The sequence below is a fragment of the Ranitomeya variabilis genome, chromosome 2 (assembly GCF_051348905.1).
Source record: "Ranitomeya variabilis isolate aRanVar5 chromosome 2, aRanVar5.hap1, whole genome shotgun sequence".
Taxonomy (NCBI): Eukaryota; Metazoa; Chordata; class Amphibia; order Anura; family Dendrobatidae; genus Ranitomeya; species Ranitomeya variabilis.
The window spans coordinates 1,072,118,178-1,072,130,092 of NC_135233.1; positions in this window are offsets into that span (position 1 = coordinate 1,072,118,178).

An 11,915-nucleotide genomic window follows, 5' to 3' on the forward strand; every position below is an offset into this window, starting at 1 on the left:
GTGATAGGTACCGGCGCCAGGGAAGAAGCAGTACAGTTTGCGCTGTTCTCTGGTGCCGACTGGCTACTAAAAGCAGGTATCAACATTGTCTCCTGCTCGCGCTAAGATCAGCGAGAACACGAGACAATGATGGGAGTTGTCATAAGCCTTGCTAGGAATGCAGCCTCACTGACTGGCGGTAACCACGATGATGTCACCGCTGGTCAATGACACTGTACTCGCAACAGCTCATTCACCAGTGGTTCTCGGCCATCTTGGCACCATCCAGGTTGAAAACTATTTATCCCCAGACATGGGTTACGGTGTGGGACAGAACAACGGATAGGTGAGGTGAGTATAAATATGTTTGTTATTTTTAAATAAAAATGGAAACTGTGTTTTGTTTTATTTCTAATAAAAGACTTCATACTTGCTGTGTCTTTATTTACCATGTAACTATAGGATTAGTAATGAATGGGTGTCTTATAAACACCTCTGCATTACAAAGCCGTGGGCTTGATGTAACCTGACAATACAAAGGTGACATCAACCCCACAAATATGAACCCCACTTGCCACCACTACAGGGAAAGCGGGAAGAGCTGGGCAAAGCCTCAGAATTGGCGCATCAAATAGATATGCTTTTTCTGGGCAGCTGTGGGCTGCTATTTTTATGCTGGGGGACCTATATCAATGGCCCCTTACCAGCCTGAGAATATCAGACCCCAGCTTTCAACTTAAGCATGGCTGGTTATCAACAATGGGGGGATCCCACGTGTTTTTAAAATTATTTACTTAGATAATTAAAAAAAACAGAGTGGTAATGGTAACCCATCTATGCTTGATAGCCAGCCTTGCTGAAGCTGACAGCTGAGGGTTGCAGCCCCCAACTGTGAGTTTTGCCTGGCTGGTTTTAGAAAATAGAGGGGAACTCACACCTTTTTTTAAAATTATTATTAAAAAAAATTACTTGAATATAACTCTCATCATTCTCCCCTGCTTGCAGTGATTGACGGCAGAGCAGGGGATAATGATGAGAGCCGTCTTCAGCGCCCAGCACCAGGGAACAGAGCTAACTGTAGTGCTGCTTCTCAGGCACCAGGACGTGTCACACGGATGATATCCCAGTGTGTCATCCGTACGCATGTGTGCTTGAGGTTTTGTGGCACGTGCTGCCAGTAAAAAACGGACATGTCTACATGTGGGTCACATGGACACATGGTCCGTGGAAACACCCGGACATGTACACAGCAATGTAGATTTCAATGTGTTTACATGTGTTAGTGTCTCCAGTACATGTGAAAACTGTCATCACATGTACTAGAGACACCTATGTGTGTAAGAGCCTTAAGAGAGAGATCCCTGTTCATAAATGCAAACACTCTACTGGAGAGAGGTGCCTACATATAAGAGCTGGTATTCTACAGGAGAGAGCACCGTGTAAAAGTGTAACGCTAATGCCGATTCTCCTGCATGGTTTCTCTTCCCCCTGCATGCAGGAATGTCTGCATACTCACCGCTCAGGCCACACAGTGTTGTGCCTGTCATGTTCCCAGCTTCCTTATGTCTGTACACACACTCTTCCATGCTCATGCTTCCATGCTCAATGCGCACATAGTAAAATGACCCGAAAAAATGGCTGGGAGGTGTTTAGTATAAAAGGCACCATCCTCAACAGAGAGGTGCCTAAGCAACGTGTATTAAATAGTTAGTTTAAGTGGAACTAGTGAGTTGTTAGGTCCCCTGGTCCTTGTGTGGCTAGGTTCTGAGCCCGAACCCCTGGTCCTTTTGCGTGTCATGACTGAATGTGCTCCCACTGTTCCTTGTGCAGTTGTTGTTTGAACCTTGTCCTGTTGTAAGTGTGAGGCTAGAGCCTGAACCTCGTCCTCTGATCCATGTGTGGCCACTGCCTGAACCTTGTCCCCTGGTCCGTGCGTAGCCAGTGCCTGAACTTCGTCTTTTGCTCCTTGTGTGGCCAGTGTCTGTAAGTGTACTTCATATAACAAGACTGCTAAAACCAGTATCCAAATCCAGTTCTGTATGTGACTCCGTGTCAGTATCTGTCATGCCGGAGGTGTAGCCTGAACAGAGCCTGATTCTGTGCCCATGTCAGTGAACCTCACCCTTGGAGTCAGCAGCTGCGGTACCGGAGACAGCCTACTAATGGTACCTAGTGGCTACCAGTAGGTTAAGCCTGGCTCCATCATCAGGAGTGCCAGTGACCACCTGGTAGCTGCTTTGCTACACCCTTTTCTATGTAAGCCTGGCCCTGTAGCACAATGGGTCCATGAACCACGTGGCTCACCTGCGGGCATGACCGTGTGCTTAGGCCATAGACCCAGCTGATCCCCATAGTCTTGTGCACTCGGAGCTATACTATCTGTGGTTTTACTGGTGTGAGCAACAGGAAAAATGTTGTGTCATCTACAAATGCTGAATTCCCGACTGGAAGCCCTGACATCTGTTGCTTCTTCCTAAGTTGCAGTCCCTGTGGCTGTGTTTTCTTGACCTGCAACTTATGTTCATGAAATGGAACCTGTCCTGTCTGATCCACCAAGATACTATGGGAATCCAAAGCAGAATTATGCACTTTCATTGCAATTGGGCTAAGGTAGGATTAATAATGTCTTAACTAGCAGAAGATGCCTTTGCATGGCTCATCCCCTTATGAGAGAGGGGATACAGTGACCTCGGAGCTGCAGGTCTTCCTGGTGGCCTTCCTAAAAGTCATAAATGAGCTGAATCTAGAATCTTTTGCAACAGCTTTCCTTCTCAGCTTCAAGGAGCAGACCAAACAGGTAATGTGTGTGTGGACACCATCACATCTGGCTCTGTACTTCTAGAGACCACTTGTTGCCCAGCCTCTTGAAGCAGCTGCCTATAAGGAATTTGTGGAAGTCAACAGCGTTTGGCAGGCTACCAAACTGACCACCAATAGTAAGGGCTTTCCCACACACTTAATTACATTATCATATACACATATAGAAGTACAAGCCAAATTGATAAAATTATTATCTTTATTAAACAATTACCAGACTGTTTATTTCCACCATTATTACTTCTTGTGTACTATAATATGCTCCTTGAACAATGAAAAAATATATTGAAATTGATGTCGCACATGTTGCATGTGGTAGGACTTGGTTTTATTGTGTTATCTAGTTCTATGATATATACTTTTTGGGAATATGATCCTTCTCAAATATTCTTATGATGTACTCATGATTTTTGAACTTATTTGATCATGAATGAAGATTTGTTTTTCTGTTGTGGCTTAGCTTATGTTTAATATTCTACTTTTACATTCTTTTTAGGAATTGTCTGGTAACTTTTTAATAAAGGTAATAATTTTATCAATTTGGCTTGTACTCCTATATGTGTATATGGTTATGTAAGTAAGTGTTTGGCAGGCTATTCAGCAGCCAGAACTCTGCCATGAGTGAGGATTGTCGTATTACTGCAGTTGCGTGCAATTTTCCAGCTATCTTTGTCGTATGAAGTATGAAAACCTTGGGTCAGTAGGAGAGGTCATCCAAAGCTGAGACCTCGAGTGCTTTTTGTAGTCTGGAGACCCAAAAAAGTTCTTTGTTGGAGTCATTGGAGTCACAAGAAGTGTTTGGTCCCTAAAGCAGTGTCGCCACATTCTTCGCCATGTCTACTAGTCTCCGACTCACTGTGTGCTGGCTGGAAACGTGAGGAGATATTGGGCAGAGAGTTTTGATAGAGACATTTGACAGATTGGAACCCAGGCAAGAGAGGCCACCTATACAATACGGAACCTAGTCCAGGGAAAGTAGAAGGGAAATGTTATCTACAGTGAAAGGAACCTCAATTGTGTGTATTGAAAGGAAGCAGTGGTTATCATATTGGGACTTAAACTCTCCCACAGAGAACAGTGTCCTTCAAGTTTCTAATGAGGAGACATATCGATGTATCTCAAGCAAAGGGATCCAGTTAGTCAGTTTGGAACTGAGTAACTTGGAGTGGCCATAGTTTTACACTTCGACCAGCATAGCCGTCTTAGGGGAAGATGAAGTCTCTTAAAATTGTCTACTGCATTGTCATGAGATGCAAGAGTGTGAAGTACAAGAGAGAATAAGTATTATTAAATGTAACTAAGAAGTGCTCAAGCTTTTTTAAAGCAAGAGAAACATTTATGAAGAATGTGCATATTATTTGGTGTACCGTATTTTTCGGACTACAAGACGCACTATTTCCCCCCAAAAAAAGGGGGGAAAATAGGGGGTGCGTCTAATAGTCGTAATGCAGGCTTACCCGCAGTGGTGTGGTGGCGGCGGCGGCAGAGGTGCGGCGGCAGAGGTGCGGGGATGAGGAGGCGCAGTAAGCGGGGTCCCTTTCACCGGTGAGATGATGCAGCAGCCCGGTAAGCAGCAGAGCCGGGTGAATCATGTTGTTATCGGTGGTGGTGGCCATCTTCCTGAGGCCGCGTGTGCGCAGATGGAGTTCTCTGCTTCCCGGGGCTTCAGGACAATGGCCGCGGGAGGCCGTGCGTGCGCAGATGGAGATCGCAGTGGCCATTTTCCTGAAGCCAAGTTTGCAGACTTAGATTTTGGCTTCAGGAAAATGGCCGCCGCGATCTCCTTCTGCGCACGCGCGGCCTCCCGCGGCCATTTTCTTGAAGCCCCAGGAAGCAGAGCACTCCATCTGCGCATGCGTGGCCTCAGGCAGATGGCCGCCACCACCAATAACAACATGATACACCCGGCTCTGCTGCTTACCGGGCTGCTGCATCATCTCACCGGCGAAAGGGACCCCGCTCACTGCGCCTCCTCATCCCGGCACCTCTGCCGCCGCCACACCTCTGCCGGTAACCACTGCTGCAACCCTCCCATGGACACCAGACCATGGCGTCGCCCACCTAAGCAGGAAGGGACCCTGCTCAGGTGCACGCCATACCGCATCACCCCACCTCTGCCGACACCATGCCTCCTGTGACCCTGCTCTGCCACCGCCAGCCATCAGGTAAGATACTGTAAATTCGGACAATAAGACGGACCCCCATCTTACAAAAAATCTTTTTTTCTGCAAATGTCACCCCAAATTTGGGGTGCGTCTTATGGTCCGGTGCATCTTATAGTCCGAAAAATACGGTATATACTCGAGTATAAGCCGACCTGACTATAAGCCGAGACCCCTAATTTTGCCACAAAAAACTGGGAAATCTTAAAGGGAACCTGTCACCCCCCCCCCCCAGGCGTTTTTAACTAAAAGAGCCACTTTGTGCAGCAGTAATGCTGCATTCTGACAAGGTGGCTCTTTTAGTTCTGGGTGCTGTAACTGCTGAAATAATCAGTTTTGTTATTTGTCCAAAATACCTTTTCTTCAGTCAAGGAGGCCGGCCTTTCCCCCCTGCTGCAGACGCCACACAGCCGTCAGTCATGTCTTCTTGGCGCCGCCCTATCACCGCTGTTTTGAAATGATCCGGCGCCTGCGCTCTTTTCTCCTGCCTTGGGCAGGCGCAGTGAGCACTGCCCATCCTCTGGACTCATATGCAGTCTAGCTGACTGTGCCTGTGCGGCCGCCCTGCCTGTGAATCCCAGCCCTGCAGTGTCTTATGATTTATTCATACTACAAGGCTGAGATTCACAGGCAGGGCGGCCGCACAGGCGCAGTCAGCTAGACTGCGCATGAGGAGAGAGGATGGGCAGCGCTCACTGCGCCTGACCAAAGCAGGAGAAAAGAGTGCAGGCGCCAGCTGATTTCAAAACAGCGGTGAGGAGGCGACGCCCGGCACCAAGAAGACTTGAGTGACGGCTGTGTGGCCACCTTGTCAGAATGCAGCATTACTGATGCACAAGGTGGCTCTTTTAGTTAAAAATGCCTGAGGGGGTGACAGGTTCCCTTTAATGACTCGAGTATAAGCCTAGGGTGGAAGATGCAGCAGCTACTGGTAAATTTCAAAAATAAAAATAGATACCAATAAAAGTAAAATTAATTGAGATATCAGTAGGTTAAGTGTTTTTGAATTTCCATATTGAATCAGGAGCCTCATATAATGCTCCATACAGTTTATGATGGGCCCCATAAGATGCTCCATATTAAAATATGCCCCAAATAATGCTGCACAAATGTTGATTATGACCCCATAAGGTGCTCCATACAGACATTTGCCCCATAAAATGCTGCACAAATGCTGATTATGGCCACATAAGGTGCTCCATACAGACATTTGCCCCATATAATGCCCCAGAAATGCTGATTATGGCCCCATAAGATGCTCCATAGAGATATTTGCCCCATGTAATGCTGCACATGGCCCCATAAGATGCTCCATACAGATATTTGCCCCATATAACACTGCACATGGCCCCATAAGATGCTCCATACAGACATTTGCCCCATATGCTGTTGCTGCGATTAAAAAAAAATCACATACTCACCTCTCAGGCCTCCGTCTCTTGCTATATTCACCGGTCCGCGTTCCACCGACGGCCAACGCTGAGTCTTCCCCATCCTCTGCACTGACGTTCAGGCAGAGGGTGGCACACACACTAATCACGTCATCGCGCCCTCTGACCTGAGCGTCACTGCAGAGCACGGGGAAGTCACAGCGGCGGCCGTTGGTGGAACGGGGAACAGGTGAATATCGCGCACTGCGTTATACTCACCTGCTCCTGGCGCGGTGCAGTTCCTGGTTCTCTGGCGCTGGCAGCTTCTTCCTCTATTGAGCGGTCACATGGTACCGCTCATTACAGTAATGAATATGCGGCTCCACTCTTATGGGAGTCCATATTCATTACTGTAATGAGTGGTACCATGTGACCGCTCACTACAGGAAAAAGTTTCCGGCGCCGCAGAACCAGGGACCTGCAGGGGCCGCGCCAGGAGCAGATGAGTATTACTAGACAGCTGCTGCTCCCCCTCCCCTGCCGACCCCTGGGTATGACGTCGAGTATAAGCCGAGAGGGGCAATTTCAGCCTAAAAAGATGGGCTGAAATTCTCGGCTTATACTCGAGTATATACAGTAGTTCTTATGAATTTCAGTAAAACCAAGTTTAATGTTGGATTTTGGTCTCCCTCAATTCATTCCCCAACATCTGGTCCTGGCCTGCCTGGTATATTGGCACCATGCAGTCTGCAGAGGTGTTTCACCCGGTTAACAAAGCACCCACACACAGCCAGGATCCCCATTTTCATGTAGCGTGCCGCATTATACTTTACAGTAGAGAAGACTCTGCCCATGAGAGCTGACACTCTGCAGGATAGAAGTCCCTGACTATAGGAGCAAACACTCTACAAGAGAGAGAGGACCCTGCCTAAAAGAGAAGATACTGTACTGTACATAGAACCCTGCTCATAAGAGCTGAATCTCTACAGAAGAGAGGTCCTTGCCCATAAGAGCTGACTCTCTACAGGAGAGAGGCCCCTGCCCATAAGAGCTGACTCTCTACAGGAGAGAGGCCCCTGCCCATAAGATCTGACACTCTACAGGAGAGAAGACCCTGCACATAAGAGCTGACACTGTACAGGAGAGAGGACCCTGCCCATAAGAGCTGATACTCAACAGGAGAGAGGACCCTGCACATAAGAGCTGACAATCTACAGGAGAGAGGACCCTGCACATAAGAGCTGACAATCTACAGGAGAGAGGACCCTGCCCATAAGAGCTGACACTCTACAGGAGAGGTCCTTGCCCATAAGAGCTGACACTCTACTGGAGAGAGGCCCCTGCCCATAAGAGCTGACACTCTACAGGAGAGAAGACCCTGCACATAAGAGCTGACACTCTGCAGGAGAGAGGACCCTGCACATAAGAGCTGACACTCTACAGGAGAGAAGACCCTGCACATAAGAGCTGACACTCTACAGGAGAGAGGACCCTGCACATAAGAGCTGACACTCTACAGGAGAGAGGACCCTGCCCATATGTGCTTACACTCTATGCAGCAGAAGTTCCTACACATAAAACCTGACACCCAAAATGATGTAATGTTGGTGTTGAAAACACATATAAAGATGCATTAACCAGTCAGCTGCCATTAACTGAACCAACATGGATATACCTAGAAAATCAATATCCACCTGGTGCATATTTATCTACGAAAAGAGTGCAATATGGGAGCAAAAAAGTAATTACCCTCATATGGCCTGAGAAGCAACTCCGTGCATAGACATATTCAAAATCAGGGAGACAAAATAGAGTTTTAAAAGCTTTAAAAAATGATATTTTATTAGTATTCAAAGTTATAAATATACATAGAAAATATTGATAAAATGACAAGGACAGTGCATAACTGGTCAAGCATCCAGTGCAACATATCATATTGACATATTTATCACAACTCACATGAAAAATACATTCAGACAGAGTTATCATAAGTAGTGTTGAGCATTCCGATACCGCAAGTATCGGGTATCGGCCGATACTAGCGGTATCGGAATTCCGATACCGGGATTCCGATACTTGGCGCGTATCGGATACCGGAATCGGAAGTTCCATGATTCAAAATTCAGAAATTCAGCCAATGAGAAAGATTCCAAGTGTGGGCACATCCTGTTTAGCATGGAGGGCATGAAAGTACTGGCAAGGCTGTGATTGGCTGCTGAAATGATGTCATGATGCAGTTTAAAAGTCGCTGGCGCCATTTTGCGATCACTCTGCTGTGAATTCAGTTAGTGACAGGACGCTGTTTGCTGACTGAGGGACAGTTTAGAGATAGCGATTTGCTTCTTTGTGCTTTCCAAAGGCTAATTTAGCAACCGCTGTGTTCACCTACTATTCACCTTGCTTTTGCCTTGTAGCGCTGTTTTCACAGCGATCTGCAAGGTCTCTCTGTGTGTGTGTGTGTGAGTGCAGCCCACTCTCTAGTCTGAGTGCAGCCACATAGGCCATCCATAGCTGGTTGTATTCAGTTCAGGGAGGGTGGTTCATTGCCTCATACTGTCCTTTTTTTTTTTTTTTTTTGAAGTAGTGCAGGCTGCTGCACATTTTTTCAAATAATTCCTATTAGTGTCTTTCCACCCGTCTCCATCTAATTTGTGGAAAAACACTACATAGGATAAAGTAGAGGAGGGTTTTTGGGCCTTGCAGCGCCGTTTACGGCTGTCTGCACGGTCTCCGTGTGACTGCAGCTCGCCCTGTAGTCTGTGAGCAGCCGTAGCTTGGTTGTCTCCAGCTCAGGGTTGTTCACTGCGTCATACCGCCAAATCAATTTTAATTTTTTTTCAAGTACTGTAGTCTGCTGTTAATTAATTTAAAAAAATCCTATTAGTGTCTTTCCACCCGTCTCCAGCTAATTTGTGGAAAAACACTACATAGGATAAAGTAGAGGAGGGTTTTTGGGCCTTGCAGCGCCGTTTACGGCTGTCTGCACGGTCTCCGTGTGACTGCAGCTCGCCCTGTAGTCTGTGAGCAGCCGTAGCTTGGTTGTCTCCAGCTCAGGGTTGTTAACTGCGTCATACCGCCAAATCAATTTTAATTTTTTTTCAAGTACTGTAGTCTGCTGCTAATTAATTTAAAAAAATCCTATTAGTGTCTTTCCACCCGTCTCCAGCTAATTTGTGGAAAAACACTACATAGGATAAAGTAGAGGAGGGTTTTTGGGCCTTACAGCGCCGTTAACGTCTGTCTGCACGGTCTCCGTGTGACTGCAGCTCTATCCGTTGTCAGTTCAGCCCCCAAAAAAGAAATAAATAATAAAGTTCACCAAACACACCAGTTACACCACTTTACATTTGTGTAGGCCACATTAACTCATATTAAAGTCTAGTCCACACTTTAGCTAATTAGTGTTTCTTATACCTGTTAGGAGGAGTTTTTCAGGAATAAGCACACAAAGCCGTTAGTACTTTTCTGCTTTTCTTTATCAGTCAACCACGATGAAGAAGGCAGTGAGTAAGGCACGTGGGCGTGGGCGCGGAGCAGGGAGGGGACGTGGGGATTCTGTGCCCGCTGCGGGCACCGGTGACTCATCAGCACCCACTTTCACGAGGGAACAGTCGTTCATGCGCAGCTTTGTCGCCGAGCGCCGTACACCGCTGCTGCGTGAAGACCAAATTGAAGCCGTTGTGGGATGGATGGCAGCTAATGCATCAACTTCCATTAGTGCCACATCCTCTCAGACACAGAGCACTGGAGAGCAGCCATCTGTCTCTTCACCACCTGCCAAATTGCCCAGGCAGACAGAGAGCCCAGGACAGGAGCCGTCTCTACTTCTGTTCTCTGAATCTCTTGGCTTGGAAACAGGGGGCCAGCCAAGCAGCATTGGAGAAATGGAAGAAGAGGCAGGGTGCAGTGATGCCCAACAGCTTTTTCTCTCTGAGTCTGAAGAGGCGGGTGGGCCAGTGGCTCCGTTCACCACATCGCAGGCCGCATCAGCTGATGATGACACTCAGGTGCCACTTACTGGTGCGTGCTCTGCTGCTGAGACTACCCGGGAGGAGCAGTTGGGGGCAGAGGGTAGTGTGGATGACGAGGTCCTTGACCCATCTTGGCGTCAGGGACAGGAAGGTGGTGGGAGCAGCTCTGAGGAAGAGATTCCCCGTACGGTCCAAAGAGGGAGAGGGAGGGGGAAGACTGCGGATCCTGCAGCCTCCGCTTTGGCACCCGTAAGGAGCATGTCTCTTCCAAAAGTCAAAAGGGGGGCTCCCAAGACTTGCAGTGCCTGGTCCTTTTTTGACACAGTTGCAGATGACATTTGCTATGTCAGATGCAAGGTGTGTCATCAAAAAATCAAAAGAGGTCAAAAAGTCGCCAACCTCAATACCTCCAACATGTGGAAACATGTGCGCAACAGGCACCCGGCGGAGTTAGACAAACACACTGAAGAGCTAGGCCAACCAACAGCGGCAGCTACCACCTCTTCAGCTCGTGTTGCCTCTTCCTCTAGCTCACACGCAGCTGGTTCGGCTTCCTCCCAGGATCGCCGTGGAAGAACCTCTGGCCCTGTTGTCCAGAGACCCGCTGTAATTCCACCCGCAGCACCACTTTCCCAGTCAACCACACACTCCCAGCCCAGTCTACAGCCATCGGTAGTACAGGCATGGGAGAAAAGGCGGCCTTTCTCGTCAAACCACCCACGAGCACAGGCTCTGACTGCAGGCATTGCCAAACTTCTGTCACTGGAAATGCTGTCATTCAGGCTGGTGGAGACTGACAGCTTCCGTGACTTGATGTCATTGGCAGTCCCACAGTACAGTGTGCCCAGCCGCTTTTACTTCAGCAGGCAAGCCGTCCCTGCCCTGCACAAGCATGTGGAGGGACACATAAAACACGCGCTACTGAACGCCGTCAGTAGCAAGGTCCACCTCACCACCGATGCGTGGACCAGTCAACATGGACAGGGGCGATACCTTTCCCTCACTGCCCATTGGGTTAATGTAGTTGAGCCGGGTACAGACCGTGCGAGTGGCGCAGGACGTGTCCTGCCCACTCCAAGGATTGCAGGAATCCATTCTGTACGCATTGACTCCTCCTCTTACACCAGTTCCTCAGAATCATCGCTGCAGGAGCCGTCACAGTCCACCTCCACATGGACCCGTGATGAACGTGTACCTGTTACGACCGACATGAGCACAGCCGTGGCCAAACGTCAACAGGCCGTCTTGAAATTAATTTTTTTGGGGAATCGTAGCCACACAGCGCAGGAGCTCTGGAATGCCATCAAGCAGGAGAGCGATGTGTGGTTTGAGCCAGCGAATCTCCAGCCAGGCATGGTAGTGTGTGATAATGGCCGAAATCTGGTGGCAGCCCTGGGCCTCGGCAACCTCACTCACATCCCATGTCTGGCACATGTGCTCAATTTGGTCGTGCAGAGTTTTTTGAGGGACTATCCGGATCTTGATGCACTGCTGCACAAGGTCCGCCTAGAGTGTGCTCACTTGCGGCGTTCCAGCACGGCAAAAGCGCGCATTGCGGCTCTGCAGCGCCGACACCGCCTGCCGGAACATCGCATCATATGTGACCTACCTACCAG